The 16934-nt window shown below is 43.3% G+C and overlaps 1 long non-coding RNA gene across 1 annotated transcript; it reads right to left on the reverse strand.

Annotated features, from left to right (window-relative positions):
- Positions 1 to 6188: 6188 nt before the first annotated feature.
- LOC141374694 (uncharacterized) lies at positions 6189 to 15719 on the reverse strand. The gene is made up of 3 exons (XR_012381778.1): positions 15650 to 15719; positions 12590 to 12801; positions 6189 to 6323 (listed from the first exon to the last, which is right to left on the reverse strand). It is a non-coding gene; the product is annotated as an uncharacterized lncRNA (long non-coding RNA).
- Between the last annotated feature and the right edge of the window lie 1215 nt (positions 15720 to 16934).

The raw sequence follows: 16934 nt of genomic DNA on the forward strand, positions 1-16934 counted from the left end.
AATACACAAAAGACATCATAAACCCATGTAAGGACTAAATGAGTCCTACAGAATATTGGTGGTATTTCAATAGCAATAACACCTAACGTAAATAGTAATGACGCCTAGAATTGTTGCAGGGGGTAAGTGAAATCATGCCTATGAAGTGCTTTAACCCAGTGCATGAAATAATGTAAATGCCTGAGGAAAGTCAGCTATTTTGTTCTTATAAATTCACCTATAAATACTGGTGTCACGTTTAGGCAAAAAATATATCCATCGAACTGTTTTTTGTAGCTAAATGCAATTCTGGTCCATTATTCCATTTGTTTTCAGGGCCAGGTCTATTTCTTGACAATCCACTACGTGATAGGCAAGCAGGAGGACATCTAAGGCAAGAAAGCTAATGCACAGCATGGATGTGGCCTTGGTCTCTGAGGAGTTTATTATAGTTGTGAAATTGAAAAACCAAAACCATGAAAGAAATTTAAAGCATTAGAAGTAAAATCAGTTATTCTAGGTCTAGGCCAAGACAGTCTAAGTATCGGACGTGTATCAATATTTTTGAGCAGAGCTGCCATAGAAGCAGTAATTTCTTATGAGGAGATGCACTTAGAAGAGAAACACACACTACACGGATACATGATGGCAGAGAATGCCCCCCTCCGCTTCTCAGAGATCCCTCAGGAAGAAGAACACAACACAATTATCAGGAATTATATGCTTGGTTCTTCCTCAGCATCAGGAAGAAAAACACCTTTACCTTTGTTCCTTGTGCACACTCTTTTGAACCCTGGGACTTTTTCCGACAGTCATGGGGCTAATGTGTGAAAGTTTGGGAAGCGGCTGGAGGTCACAGCTGTGGGAAATGAGACAAAAAATGTACGATCAGTTCCTGCCCTCACTGAGCTTACAATCTTACTGGATGCTCACCCAGGAAGAGACAAAAGCAGCACACACAGCTAATGAATGGTTAAATCACACAGCCCAGGCTAAGTGCTGCTGGAAGCAGAGAAAGGATTGCTCCTTGGGAACTGGGTTAGAACCATCAAATGTTAGCACTAGAAGGGATGATGGACTTGGTATTGGTTTTCTTCCCATGGTTAGTAACTGCTAGTTAGTCTAATTCCTACTCATATTGCATAAAAACATACATTCCAGAGCCAGGTAGAGAGAGATGAAAACTCACCGCAGATTGTTTTTTGACTGGACAAGGAGAGGGATTTTTTTTTTTGTTTGGGGGTATTTTTGTTTTGTTTTGTTTTTGGAATGGGGGTTGCTAAGAAGAGAGAGATGGGGAATAAAAGAGAGAGAGGACTTTTGTGTCCCTCTTTCTGGGCAAACTCAGAATGCCCCCACCCCACCCCCCTGCCTCCCCTTTGATTTTGGGTTGATTCTACTCTAGTCTCTATTCAAGGATAATCAAATGAACATATTTAAAGTGTCACATAGCCTTCCAATATATTTGTTTTTACTTGTATATAAACTATCAAGGATTTCTCACTGGGATTTGAAGCTTTCAGAGCTCCCTTCCATTCCAAAGATGGCTTTGTCTTTTGAAAGTCTGAGAAATATCCCTTCAACTGTATTTGAGATGTGAGAGAGTCAAGTTAGGGTAAAAAAAATTTTTTTTAGTTTAAAAAAATTCTCAGACATTTTTTGCTAAGCCATAAATCAACAGTGGTTGAATTAAAACAGATCACGCTTGGCTTGGAGTTAGACCTCCATGAGGTCTCTGGCTAAGCTTGAAGGAAAAAAAAAATCAGTTAATACTTTTTTAAAAACCAACTCCTGTGCATGTCCAGTTGGAAGAGAGCAAATCCCATTTAATGAGAGCCGGCTCTTCTAATCGCCCCTACATTTGTATCTACATAGCATTTCTGTGTGTTGGCGCCAAACCTAGTTTTCTGTCCCTTTCCTTACACATACACCAAGACAGATAGGGAAGAAAATTGAGCTGATCAGGAGAATCCAGAGCCCATGTTTAAGATAGTGTGGCTTGCCCAGGAATTGGTACCTAATCTTTTAATATTAACTCCGATGAGAACATAAATATTGGGTGTTTGGTCTCTGGCTTCCAAGCCGCAGCTTTCAGAAAGAGCCATCCATGATGGTCCACTCCCCAAGACAGAATGTCTGGACCCTGGAAGGATGCTATATAGGAAGCTTAGCATCTCTCTTTCTCCTCAGTGGGTCAAATCTAATGGAAACATCTTTGTTTTCAAAGTTAAAAAAACAAGCAGGAAGTCATTATGAATGATTTTCAGAGGCAGCATCTGCACAGATCATGGCATCAACTGTCTTGATCACAAATCCTTTGGACATCTCTCTGAGTAGCAACATAAAAGGAGTTCCCAGAGCCACTGGGTTTTTGAGGATGCATATTACTTCCTAGGCACTATAAGCACTTGCTTCTGTGGGTCCACAACCTTGGAACTTGTATTACTTAAGTAACATAAGCATTCCATAATTGTATATGATTTTTTCATGTCTTCTTTCTTTCTTTTGTAATATTATCATCCACGTTTAATTTGAGGGGAACATATCTCCAAAGGAGCCCTACCCCCATCCCCATCTCAAGTTATAACCATTAACTGATTTGCCTTGCTTTCTTTCTGACTAATGTAATGAGCAAAACAGTTATTTCATCGGCAATCGAAGTCCTGGAAAACATAACTATAACAACATCACATAAAGAAAATGAAAAAGTCTAAGTACCAAAAAGGTGTACTTAGTCTCTGATCTTGACTATCAACCTGTTGCTTCGGCTCTTTTAAGCGGTTTCAAAGGAGAAGGTCTTCACAGAACATGTTAATACACTATTTAGCCTATAAGATATTAACCTTATTTAGCCTATAAGATGGCTAAAAGTTACAATGACTTTAAGGCACATGCTGATTCTTTCTTGGTTCTCAGAACATCAAGTCTCTGCTAATTTCTTTCTAAAACTCTCATCACCAATCTTTCCTGGAAAGTTTTGTATCTTTTTTTGTAGCTGCTCTTTTTTTTTTTTAATAGATGGTCTTTTTTAAAGATCTTATTTATTTGAGAGAGAAAGATTAGGAGGAGGGGAAGAGGGAGAGAGAATCTCAAGCAGACTCCGTGCTGAGCACAGAGCCCAGTACAGGGCTCAGTCTCACACCCTTGAGATCAACATAAGTTGAAATCAAGAGTCAGACACTTTACCAACTGAGCCAGCCAGGAGCCCCTCTGCTCTACCTTTTGTTAAGTAGAAGCCTATAATATTACTTTATTTCCATAGTTTCTGATTCTCTTCCTCTAGCTATAGAGATATGGAATTGGATATGGCTATGGATATGGAATCATGATTTGCATATGTTAAAGCATGCATTCACCAGTTCACAAATGAAATGTATTTCAAAAATCTTTTGTTTGTAACTTCATATGTTCCCCTCACCCGTAAAGACCATGTTATGAATGACAAATAGTCTAAATGGCTCTTAGAAATGCATTGCTACTATTATCAAGCTGAACATTAAGTTGCCATCTAGTTTCCAATTAAGTTTTTTTCTATTTAAGTAATCTCTACACCCCACATGGGGCTTGAACTCACAAGCTGAGATCAAGAGTCACATGCTCTTCCAACTGAGTAGCCAGGCACCCCTAATTTTCAATTATTTCTTTGTGTAACACCTGGAATTCTAAATTTTAACTGAGAAATTCAGACACAGGGATGGCATCTTTCCCAGAAACTAGAAGAGGGCCTCCACCCCCCAAGCCCCACCCCTCAATGCCCCAGGAATGAAAAATTTTTCTATCTGCCCCTCTTTCCAGATCAGAGACAAAAGAGGAAGAAGAAACATTATAGTATCATGGGTAAAAGATAAAAGTAATGTCTAGTTCGGCTTCACACAACCTGTGGGAGCTTTGGAAAGTTATAAAACCACTCTGAACTTCTGTTTTCTCCTAATACTTCCCTCTCCCCTATAATGAAGATAGTAATATCTACTGACTGGATTGTTCTAAGAATTAAGTGAGATAATGTATAGAATGCCCTTAACACATGGTAAGTGCCCGATGAATAGCAGGAATGATTTTCATCCACCTGGTCCCCTCCCACATAGTCATTCCCATCTAAATTCTTCCAGTCCCTTCACAATGAGTCAGGTGCGCACCCCAGACCCCCTGTACTATTTGCAGCGAACCTTCTCCCAACAACTGCAAGTCAAACATAGATTTCCTCAGGCTAAAATAAACAAAAAACACTGGTTGTGTTTACAAAGATGGTTTGGTAAGTCACAGCTGCCCACCCCTATTGCCAATCAGCTCCAGCCACAAGCCAAACTGACAGTAAAGGCAGGACCCTTCACCAGACTGGGGAGTAGGGGGAAAATGGGGGAAAGCTGCTGGTCAGATCAGTTGGGCTTTCTTGAAAGAAAAATGTTGAGATTGGCACATTTGATGATGGCTAAAAAATAAACATTTAGGTCATCTTAACCACGTTTTAAATATAGATTCTGGTACTGGGTACATTTTAAAAATAGTATCAAGATATTATGTAGACCAGTGTTTCCCAAACTGCAGAGTACAATCCATTAATACAGTATAAAATCAATTTAGGGAGTTACTATCAGCATTTTTATAAAGAAATAGAGTAAAAAATAGAATACATCAAACAAGGTAGCAGTGAGTCTAGTTTCATGAAACTGGGTTCAAACATAAAATGTGTTTTTTATTGAGGGCTGAAGTCAAAAAAATTTGAATGCTGCTGATATGGACAGGTTCTTCAAAAGGACTGTTTTCTTGTTAAAGTATTATCTACATTGAGTAACACCGGGCAATTGCCCAATTTCAATAAATTAAAATACAATTTATTTTGAAAGTTCACAGAACCAAAAGTACTGCTTCTGCAAACACACACACACACACACACACACACACAAAGAGAGACAGACACACAGACAGACATCAACAACTTGAGTTCTAGCCCAGAAAAAAAACTATAAACTTTCTGTTAGATTCAGAGAGTCTTCAGGGTTCAGTTGTCCAGGACAGACTATCAAGTCAAACAGAACTGAAATGTACCAAAAAAGTAAAGCAGATGTGGTTATAAAAATACTGGTCCAAATGGAAAGGATTATTTGGTATTTTATTTAAAGATGGAAGGTGAAATGATCCCTACAAATGGGAATGATGGGTGGGGGGCAAATGGTACTTTTTCCAATAGTGCTTGGTACGTGGTTAAGTACCCAATAAATATTTTTAAATAAATGAAAGTGATAATGTTACAGGGATAACCAGCCATGACTTTCAGAAAGCATTTGTGGGAGGAAAAAAAAACCAACCCACAACTCTTGGGAGGTTTGACCAATAAAATGACATTTAGTAAGAGCTGATGGAAAACAATGCTCTAATTCCATATTCTGGGTCTGAGAGAGAATATCTGTCCTGGTTATTCTCCAAATTCTACCCACTCCTGCCCCACCCAATCCATTTTCTACCTTTTTCTGCCCCATTCTGTGTCCTGAGATGCGGATCCCCTTAGGGACTGCATCATGTATCTCCTCTGACCTCTCCATTGGCCATCTGGCTTCTGGTGGGGTTTGGCTAAGGGAGATCAGCAGGTGACATCAGCAGGTGGGAAGAGAATGAGGTCAGGGTATTTCTTTCTGCTCCTATTCTGCTTCAGCATCTGATTCTGGTGGAGGCTGCATCCCTCTGAGGTTGTGGTTCCCACCAGCCCGCTCTCAGGCTCCAGTAACAATGGCTCCTCTTCCTGCCCCTCCAGGCTCAGAGGTGATACTGGAGCCCCACTGTTGCTAGTCTCTAGATGCCTCAATTTCCCTTGTCGATTCCCTCAAGCCTGATTACCCCTCAATTAAGTGGTCATTTCCCAAAAGTCCCTGAATTTGAACCACGGGGGAGATCAATTCTGTTTCCTGCCTGCCCTCTTAGAAGTCCTATACCTAAAGCATGTAAGATTGGCTTTTTTAAAAATTGAACAATGGCATGGGTGCCTGGGTGGCTCAGTTGGTTAAGCGACTGCCTTCGGCTCAGGTCATGATCCTGGAGTCCCAGGATCGAGTCCCGCATCGGGCTCCCTGCTCGGTGGAGAGCCTGCTTCTCCCTCTCCCTCTGCCTGCCTCTCTGCCTACTTGTGCTCTCTATCTCTGTCAAATAAATAAATAAAATCTTTAAAAAAAAAATTGAACAATGGCACAAAATAAATAAGCCAACAACTTTTCAAAGCACCATTCCATTTATTTTTAATAAATGAAGAGGCATTCTAAGCTCTTGAGAAGTCTCAGAGTCCTTGTAAATAGTGTTTAGTCTTATAGAGAACTTCAAGCATTTCAGTGGGTAGGCTTCTGGTTGGTTGGTTTCTAGATAAAAAGAAATGTCCTCCAATGAGACACGAGGGTTGATAAGGCCCAACTGGACTGGTTATCTGGACAGTGCTTCAGTACGAATATTCAGGCCTCAGGGCAGGAAGGAGGAGTATGGTGAGTAGGGAAAGGGGAGAAGGAATGGGTCTGGCTTCCCTTCATCCAGAGTTTCCGCAAGGAATGGAGAACGAAAGGACGTTTAGGACAGGGTAGTGGGTAAGGTGGGTGGAGGCACAGCGAGGAGAAGCTCCTGGGAAGAGACTGAGCAAGTCCGAGACGTGGCTGCAGTGACACTTACCTCTCTGGCCCCTCTCCCTTCGTTCCTCTCCCTAGTTGGTACTGGCCACTCAACTATCTCATCCTTTTTTTTTCCAGCTAAACTCGGTCACTCACCCTCTTCCAGCAATACCCTTTTTTCACTATTCTTGGACTTGCAGACTTGAGTATTTCCTAGAGTTTTACTTCCAACTTAGCATGTCTAAGGTGATGGAGAGGTTGGTACGATCAGAGGCTAGGTACAGACCAAACAACATATGGGTTAGTGAGTGCAGAAAGTCAGCAGTCTGTGCCCAAGTGCAGGAAGACACACCAGGGCAATGTGCCTTCTTACTGGTGGAAGCGAGCTTCCTGAGTCCAGGGACCACATCTGTCTTGTTCATTGCTGTCTCCCCAGCGCAGAGCACAGTGCAGGGCACACAGTGGATGTTCAGTGAATATTCACGTAATGCACCATGGTGTCAGAAACCAACCAACAGTTTGTCTAAAACATCTTTGGGCTGAGCAATGAACCTAAAAGTCAGGTGGGCAGACTATAATAAAAAGCATATTCCCCTGAAGTTAAAAAACGTTGTGACTCCAACATGATACACTTACATCCTAACTTGAAATACTTCACCAAGAACTGGAGCCTCCACTGGGGAAGTTCCTTGGACCTACAGAGGCTCGTGTGCCCCCTACTGCTCCTCTCCCCAGATGAAAGGGAGCCCATCTGGCACATGCTGTTAACCAGATGTGCTGCAGGAACCAGCATAAAGGTCTCCCTGTGCTCACAATTCCTGTCTAGGAAGTCAGAGAACTTTTGGGAAATGCAGAGAAATGGCCAAATTGGTTTGCCATGGAATGTATAAACCCAAATGACCCCATGATTGGATTTCATCCTCTGACCACAAGAGTGCCAGGCAAGGAAAATGACTGAAGTTTTCCCCATCTAGGGCCCATGAAGACAAACTGATTGACTTTAAACTTTTAGGTTTTAATTTGCCCTCTATCCAGATGGCCCCTAGGGGTGGACGACAGAACCATCCTTCTCCCCTAAATACTGGCTTAACTTTTCTCTCTCTGGTTTCTTTGAAGATGGTATTATCTGATGGAATTTTTAAAATGTAACACATACTATTTTTCTAATTATAAAAGAAGTACATATTTATTGTAGAAAGTTCTGGAAGTCCCAAGAAAATATTTTTAAAATAACATTTAAAAATCAGCTGCAATCCCTCCACCTGAGAGATAATCTCACAATTACAAAATTGACATTTTGGTATATTTCTTATTGGATTTTTTTATATGAGTATGTGTATGATGTGTATTTTTTAAAATCAGGACCAATATTTTTCTAGCATAAATTACCCTGTTATAAATAAATATTCTGAAACATAAACTTTCTCTATACCTCTGTCTACATTTCCCCAGGCCTGATTTCTAGAAAAAGGAATTAGTGAATCAGACACATTTTTGAGGCTCCCGATGCTTGCATATTGTTCAATTGCCATCCAGGATGGTTGTCCAATTTTTGCTTTATCTGGTGGTATGATTTTATTTTTGGAGGAAGTTTGCTTTCTTCCCTCAGAGTGTTCTATGTGTTGAGATTCTAGGGCAGGGTAAGGCTATTGAGTGATACAATCCATCTGTGACAGCAGATGGCAGCCCATGTGGACTTTTCTCCACTACAGGTGAAGAGGTGAGTTAGACCATCTCAGGAATGCTTTCCACCCATGAGTCAAAGTCTGTGTATTCAGGGGTCCTCACAGCCTCCAGCCCCTCTCACTCATTTAGGTACCAAGGGATTTTTGGCAGGGGGCACTATTAACATGTATTTTGTATTTATAGCAGTATTTAACCTGTCAAGGGAAAGGCCTTGAGGTCTGGTGCTTAGAGAAGGCAAAAACACTCCCCATGGAAGATCACACAGTAACAGCATTTGGGTGTGTCCAGGTTGGGTGATGAATCCAGATTTCTCAATGTGGTAGCTATTTAATGACTTTTGGGCTACCCTAACTTTTTTTTTATTTTAAATTTTTTATTTAAATTCAATTAATTAACATATAATGTATTATTAGTTCTAGAGGTAGAGGTCAGTGATTCATCAGTCTTATATAATACCCAGTGCTCATTACATCACATGCCCTCCTTAATGTCCATCACCCAGTTACCCCATTCCCCCCATCCTGTGCTACCCTAACTTCTGATTCCCTCTCTGTTTGAAAATTTCCACACCAAATGAGCTTTGCAACATGCGTCTTCTCCACCTGAAAGCCAGATAACTTAGTTACCCAGCGTCCCTTGCAGTAGGACAGGGGCATGTGACCCAAGCTGGGGTACACAGATGCCCACCCCAGACTCAGAACTGGGAGCTGCTGACTCATGAAGCAAGATAAAGAGAGCATTCTTTCTGCAGCAGTAGCAGTGGCAGCAACAATCGGTTTCCAAGTGACTGCAGCGGTGGCGGCAGCTCCCAGGGTCCAGGGCCGGTGGTATTGGGGAACAGTTCTGTGGTGTAAGGTTTGGCTGCAGACCTTAGAGCATTTGTTCCAAGCCTGTCCCTGCCCTGTTTTCTAAGCCTGTCCCCTAACCTTCCCAGTGATTCTGTGAGCTCCTTGATATCCTTTCCATACACTCCTTTTCTGCTTAAATCAATCCAATATGCTTGTAACCAAGTGCCTTGACTGATACATTAACAGCCTCTTCAGACTCGGTGTGCTCATCTATAAAATGGGACTTTCAGGGCTACTTCAGAGCACTGAGATGAGGAAGGAAATGAAATAGCACATGAGGGCACCTAACCTGACACCAGGGCACAGAGTAGAGAAGCTCAAAATAGAGTGGATTTTCACCCTTGTTTTCAATTTTGAGAATCTCAGGTTATCATACCCATAGAGATCAGAATATGTTGGGGAGAAGAAAAATCAAGCTGTTTCAGTCTCAACTGTATATATCACTAGCATCATCTTGGGTCTAGCAGTCCTTTCTCTAGCGCCCTGCTGCATTCCCGGCAGCGTGCTTGGCAACCCACATCCGCTGCCTCTAATCCTCACAACACTCCCATTTTATAGATGAGGAATCTGACACTCCAAATGGCTAACAAACTGCCAAAGTTATCCCAAGGAATCTACGCCCAATGGAGCAGATACTGGAGGAATTGGGCAAAAGTTTAGAGAAGTCTCAGAAGGACAGAAGAACCTGAAATATAGCCATATTTAGACATCCATACATAACCAATTCAACCATTCTGACCATATCGAAACTATTAAATGGTTTGACTGAGGTTATGGAGTTGCAACCCTGACCAAGACTCCAGTGAGTTTCGTCAAGGGCCCAAATAACTGTGCCTCCATTTAGACCTGAGAGTCTCAATGGGTGCAGGGCGGTGTTTATCAGAATGATCTTGCGAATTCTTTCAAACCACACATACCTGCCCTCACTATCACCAAAGGAAAGGGACTGAGTGGCAGCTGCTGTACAAGAATATCCTGAGACCAGTCTTAGATGGCTTGCAATTTAGGGAAACACAAGAGAATTTTTTGTCATGAAGACTCGTAGTCCACCTTTACTGTCTCTAGGCGCTAGGAGAAAAAAAAATCTCAAAGGTCAAAAATAAAACTAGTTTCGTACAGTGCAGCTGGAGTGACACTGCAATGACAGGAAAATGTAAACTATGTGAAAGCGGGAGAGTCTGACATGCACACAGACATGCTCTTCTCAAAGCGGGAACTTCGGAGCTCCAGGCGTCTGCAAAGAGACGCCAACCCACCCAGCAAAGGCCTTGTGCTGCTTGCAGGTCTTAAAAGCCAGGCTATACTTTGGCTTCTGAAATGAAAAATTACACCAAAAGAGATGCCTGATTTTTATTAACTATCTTAAAAGGAGTCTCTCACTTATTCTGGGGAAGATATTTTGCTTGAGTGTTTTCCCACTTTGGCAAATACAATCCAGAGGGGCTGGATGGAAGGGGTTTTGCCCTGGGCAAATGGTTGAGCACAAAAACCCTGCTGACTCCAGGAACAATTTAAAGAAGGAAGAGATTTCCTTGAGTCAATATGGTGGAGTCGAAATAAATGGCTACTCTGGTCCTCTTGAGAAAACATTCCTGCATTACTTCACAGAGAGATCTCTGATGCGAGGGGCCAGACAGCGTACTAGGAGACACTGGGTCCGGGTTCAAAGAGACTGGGCTGCGGCCTCAAGCCTCTGAAGCCAGTGGCTCAGCCACCATGTGGCAGGAGCAGGGGAAGGGGTGGAAGTGGCTTTGGACAGGAGCCACCCTTCACAGCATGTGAACAGATCTGGGTTTTGACAGATGAAAGATGACTCCTGCAGATAGGGCAGGAGTGGGTGGCGCCAGGGCACTCACCCAAAGCTCTCCGTCAACAGTGGCAAAGCAAAAACGCACATGGACAATCCTGGATCCGCAGTGAAGATTTTGGAAGGAAATCTTAGCAAAAAGCCAGAGCGAGAGACGGGAGCAATAAATCAGGCCGGGAGAAAGTCTGGGTTGAAGGACACTGCTGCCTCGTCTATCACTCCCCGGCCAGCGGAAGCACACGTAGGTCCCAGCCGGCATTGACTCTAGCACCCTGCCAGTTTATTCTGGCTCCCAGAAAATGAGAACATCTTGGCTAAACATGTTGGGGGCAGTGAGTGATTTTCTGTAAAATAATTTTTCCCCAAAGGGGAATTGAAAGCCTGGGGCCTCTTACATCAGGCAAAAGCTCTAACTATAGCATGGTGGCCCAGTGCTGAGGCTTACAAGGGACAGTTCTCATCATCGCAGAAAGCTGATGGAAAAGAGAAAAGCAAGGCAAAAGAACCAGTCCCCATCTCTCAGAGATGTTTCCTTGGGTACCACACTGCTGATTAGAAAAAGAAAAATCAATAGTGAAATGCTAACCAAAACTCCCTAGTCACTATAGTAGAGTGGTTACAAGCCTAGGATTTGTGGATTCAGACTTCTGAACCTCAGTTTCCCCATCCATATAATAGGTGCAATAAGTCCTGCCTCATAATGTGAAGATTAAACAAAGCACAAGACCTGAGTGTGGCAGCTGAGATCATTCACAACCACTTCATAAAAGCAGTTTTCCGGGAAGCACAGCAGTTCATAGGAAAGATGTTCCATTCTTTGAAATACCTAAGTGAATGGCCCAAGGATAGCAGGGAACAATTATCTTACTAGTTGTGTGTTGGTAAAAATAGATAGGAAGGAAGGGAGGGAGGGAGGGAGGGAGGGAGGGTAGAAGGGAGGGAGGAAGGAAGGAAGGAAGTAGGGAACGGAGGGATCTACCTTGTACTTTTCAGACTCTGCCTCTTGTAATCTGTCCCTCACCATGGGGTCAGAGGGACCTTTATAAACCCAGATCCCCTCTGATCAGGTCTTTCCCTTGTCCAGAATTTGCACTGGTTCTCCACACTCTAAGGAAGAGGTCCTACATTCCTTAAACCAGGGCCTATTAGTGACTCCCTCCCACTCAAATCTCAAGAACTCCCTCCAGTGGTTCTCATTCGGGGTGGCACTGATTCCCCGCAAAGCCCCTCTCACCCCGGACCACTGGAAATGTCTGTAAGGCTCTGGTTATCACTATGGGGTGCTAGGTAGTGAAGGGACATAAACCCCATGCAGTGTAACTGTCCTCTAACAGTCCTGGCCAAATTGCCAGTAGCAGCCCTGCTTAAAAAAAAAAAAAAAAAAAAAAAAACCCCGAGCCTCTCTGTCTTTGTCCCTGCAGTGTCTCCTGCCTAAAATGTTTTCCTCTTCACTCCATGCCACTGGACTTTCTCATCCTCAAAGGCCGAATCCAAAACTGATCTCCTCTAGGAAGACCTACAGGACCCCTGCGCCCTCCCCACCCCCCCGCCACCCCACAGCAGAGCTGACGGTTCTCTCCTACACTCTGCTCTGAACCAGGCTTTGCAGGATCCCTGTTCACACTGGCTTAGTTGGCACATCTACCTCCCCACACCCTGACACGGTGAGGCTCAATTATACATACTGAAAGAAGGAAGAAAGGAAGGATGACCTCTAGTTCTTTTGCTCATCCATGAGCACATGTAAAAAAAAATTCTGGAGGGCAGGAGTCCAGCTTCTCCAGGAAACTGCACGGGAGTCTTGCAAGATGAACTGTGAAAACACATCGCTACCAGCATTCTTCAACTCCGCTGCAAGCCGTGTTGATGAGATGTCTGCTCTTCTCTTGATTTTTTTCTGTGAATTGAATGATTTTTTCTGGGTCATTAAAAGTTGTTTGATTTGGTTAATACCTTATTTATTTAATAATAGATTCCACCCTGGAAGCCAAGTTCAGGAACCAGGAGGCAGGGTTGCTATTTCTTTGATAGAGATCTCCTTGGCTCCAGTAATCTTAGTCCGGGCATGCTCTAGGAAACAGACTCAAATTGAAAATTTGGATTCCTCAGGGAGGTGCTACAGTGGTGCAGACAAACGTATAAATAACTATATGAAGCAGAAGGCTGTTGGTGCTGAACAGAGGGACAAGCACACAGTTACAGAAGTAGTAAATAATACATGGTGCATAAATAGAAACCAGCAATCAGTTGAGAACAGAGGAGACAGCAGGGACACAAGTTGTTCATATAATGATCATCTTTGTATTATCTTAAGAGACAGCCCAAACTGGGATTATGACATTTGATTATTGTCTGACATTAATTAGTTGCCAGATTCATATCCTTCAATCCATTGTGCACCCTGCCACAGGTTAATATTCTGGAAATATACTTCCTGCCTCCTTCCCCCATACTTTATTTTCAATAGCTTCCCATAATCTATAGACCAAAGCCCTTAGCCCAGCATCAGAAGGTCTCCCTGAGCCCTCCAGTGTGGGCACCACATCCTCCTCCCCAGCACCTACACTGACTTTCCACTCCGGGCAAGGCAGTGCACTGGTGCAGAGGCCCTGTCACTTTTGTGATTTGACCAAGCTGTTCTTGCTTTCTCGAATGGCTTCCCCTTTCAACACCTCCGTACCCTGCCTTTTTAGTTTCAATTTTCCCTACACTCAGTTGCTCAGATTCCCAAACTTTCCCAAACTGCACAGGTGATTTTTTCAACCTGGTTCAGAGCTTGGCAGCCCCCATGGCCAATCTGCTCTGGTGCAAAGGATGGATTGTGTGATCCAGACATGGATACCATGGGCCATTGCCTTCAGCACCACCCAAGCAGGCTCATGTCTCCGAGAATGTAATAGAAGTTGAGAAGTGCATAGCAAATTGAGCTCGCTTTTCCACTTTTGCTTTTCTCATCACTGACAGGTTTCACAAACAATTGTGGACTTAATGAGTCCATTAAAAAAGAACTTTATCATGGAACACTGCATCAAAAACTAATGATGTAATATATGGTGATTAACATAACAATAAAAAAATAAATTAAAAAAATACAAAATCAAAAAAAAAAAAAAAAGAACTTTATTTTTTTTGCAAAGTCTTGTTGGGCGGGAATCCAGGTTCAAAATCTTGCCATCTTGTGGCTGCAGAAAGGATGCTGGGACCCACCTGGCCAAGGATGTCACCTCAGGACAGCCTGGAACTTCTCAAATCCATCCCAGAACATGAAAGTGTAAACACAAGCTATCTTCCTGGTAGCCCATGGCTATCCACAAAGGCAGCCATTTCTGTCCCCAGCACCCAAGGACTCAGGTGAAGACCCCCCCCTCTTGAGCCCAACATTAAGGGAGCTGGCTCCCAGACCATCTTTGCCACCTTGTAGGTGGGTGCACCCAGGTCTGGGCATCTGTCTCCTCAATTACAAGCTACAGATCCTAGCACATACTTAGGACTGTTGAAGGATTACAAAGAATATATATGAAAATACTGATGCAAAGAAGATGAGAAGTAACTGCTAGTTATGGTAACCTCTGAACAGCTTTTGGGGTCTGGTCCTAAAAACTAATGCAGAGTAAAAGCCAAATAGGCAGGTAAGTCACAGGGACAGAGCAGAGACCCACAGTGAGTAAAAGTTGGATTCTTTCTGCATCTGAAATGCCGCCCCTCAGCTCTATTCCCACCACTCAAACACCCTAAACTCAGCCCTTCCGAAGCCTGTGCAGATCTTCTCAGGCTGACCCCCTCAGAAGTCTTCTTTCTTCCCTGCTTTCCCACACATCTCTCTTTGATTCTGGGGTCACTGCCACGCACACTTCTATCCCTTGAGAGCCCACACCCCCATCCCTCTGTTTAGACATGACCAAAGGGCACAGACCAGACTACAGCCCCCATTTGCCTCCTTCACCCCCTAGTGTCTCCCCTACAGCAGTCTCTTCCTCTCCCCACCCAAAGTCGGCCTGACAGATGCCCATCGTTCCCCTCAAGTGCATTCTCCATAAATGCTTTCTGAATGAACAAAAACTCCTGTCATTATTCACTATCATACAAGCCCTTAAAAGAATGCCACCAACTCCCCTCCTATACTGGCCTCATCAGGAGACACATAGCCCCACTATGAAGGGCAGGTCAACCAGAAGCCAGGCTGTCAAATCCGGACAGCCCAGTTCACCCGGCCCCAAAGGCAGTGATCCCTGCTTCCCCTTCCAGCCTTACACCCCAGGAAGACAGACCACCTTTAACTAGGTCAACCAAATTCACAGTCTAACTCTCTCGGCTTTATTGTTGCGGTTCTCAGTTGAAGGCACTGAGTTTATTGTGATGATTTATGTCTGGAAAATAAAACAGAAAGTTTCACCAATTCTTGACTGAACTGGACAACACCTTCTTGTGTGGAAAAGCACACTGGTAAGGACAACAGGATATCATCTGACTGTCTCCCCTGGGGGATTTCTCTAAGAAGTGTTCTAAGCTGCCTAGAGCTAAAATCCCGGCAGCTTAGAGACAAAAGTCAGAAAAGAGGGAAACTGCTTTCAAAAAGCAGGTCTCATTTAGCTCCTGAGAAGCCATCTGTCACAGGACTTGACCTTCTCACCCCTTCTCTTCCTCTCTGCTTCCACAAATGACCAAGCAGAGAGTTCCTCTCCTGACCCACAGACCAACCCCTTGGTAAATAAAGGGGAATAAACAGCTGCCATATGAAAACTCACCTTGGTCAGACCAACACCCTTGCCCCGAACTATCTGCCTCAAGCTGTCCCTTCACATGTACACGCTGCACTGTAAAAAAACAATGGGAAACACATTTCTACGCAACAAACGAAGAAAATGTTGATGCAACATGAAGTCATGTCCCGTGGTACTGAGGACGTGCCGGGAACAAGCTGAAAGACACCCTAACCCAAGGGAGTTTGTTACCTTGTTTGCTTTACCCCTGAAGGCAAAACTGCACAAACACAAGGCTTACAAAATGAGGGGTTCTTGAACTTCATTTGTGTGTGTGTGTGTATTTATTGGTAGGCAAGTGAAAGCACAGCATTATTCTCATTCCTGTGAAACTTTCGCTTCACCTACACTTGTGTAACCAGGTCAAATCAAGCCTGAGTTACATGAGAACATGGATTCTAACTTTAACAAATACATAAAGTCATGACCCTTTTGTTTTGATATGCTGCTGGTTCCAGACAGGCAGAAAAGCCACCACTAAAACCAAGAGGTATACAAGACTTCACAATTTATTAAGAAGATTAGCTGGCCTTAGTTTGTCCACTAATGATTAGTCACAAATGTTCCCTCGGAAGCCTTGGAGGTCAGGTAATTCAAGGAACAGTTTGGCTTAATTTTGTTTCCCTTTCTTTTTGATGTGTTACTCTGCGCTGTAAATTAAGGGCTGTTTCACATACACCCATTCCTAACCAGATTACATACAATACGACAAGCCCACCTTAAATATTGTATGTTTTTTCACTTTCCACTATATTTGTAGAACTGCCTGCTGTGAAATTACAAAGTTCATGGTTCAGCTGAACTTTTGAACTCAAGTGAGGATTTGACACAGCAAAACAATTTAAATGAACCCAACACGAAGTTTTCATAGTCGAAACTGCTTTTCAGCCTATTGTCTGGGGTAATTGGGTAGGAAAGTTCTTTATTGATGTTGTAAAAACTACCAGTTTAATAACAGGCAGAGGGAGTGGAGAGGAGAGGAGTGGATGTACCTTGGAGCGTCTAAAATCACGCTTCTCTGCGAGTTCACTGAACTCTACCTGACCCCATGAGGAAGGTCTCCCCAGGATAACCCACCAACTCCAGGGTTTGTGACTGAGTGGCAGCAGCCTGCCAGTGCTTAATACCTCAGAGCAAATGACTTTGCAAAATGCTACATGAAATGATAATAATATTCATTTTAAAATCATTGCAAAAAATAGTAGCCACCAGGTCATAATCCCAGGGGCCTGGGATCGAGCCCCGCATCGGGCTCCCTGCTCAGCAAGAA

This window comes from Callorhinus ursinus, unplaced genomic scaffold (genome assembly GCF_003265705.2).
Source record: "Callorhinus ursinus isolate GAN/ISIS: 27379988/994484 unplaced genomic scaffold, GSC_fseal_2.0 scaffold20, whole genome shotgun sequence".
In the NCBI taxonomy this organism is placed as follows: domain Eukaryota; kingdom Metazoa; phylum Chordata; class Mammalia; order Carnivora; family Otariidae; genus Callorhinus; species Callorhinus ursinus.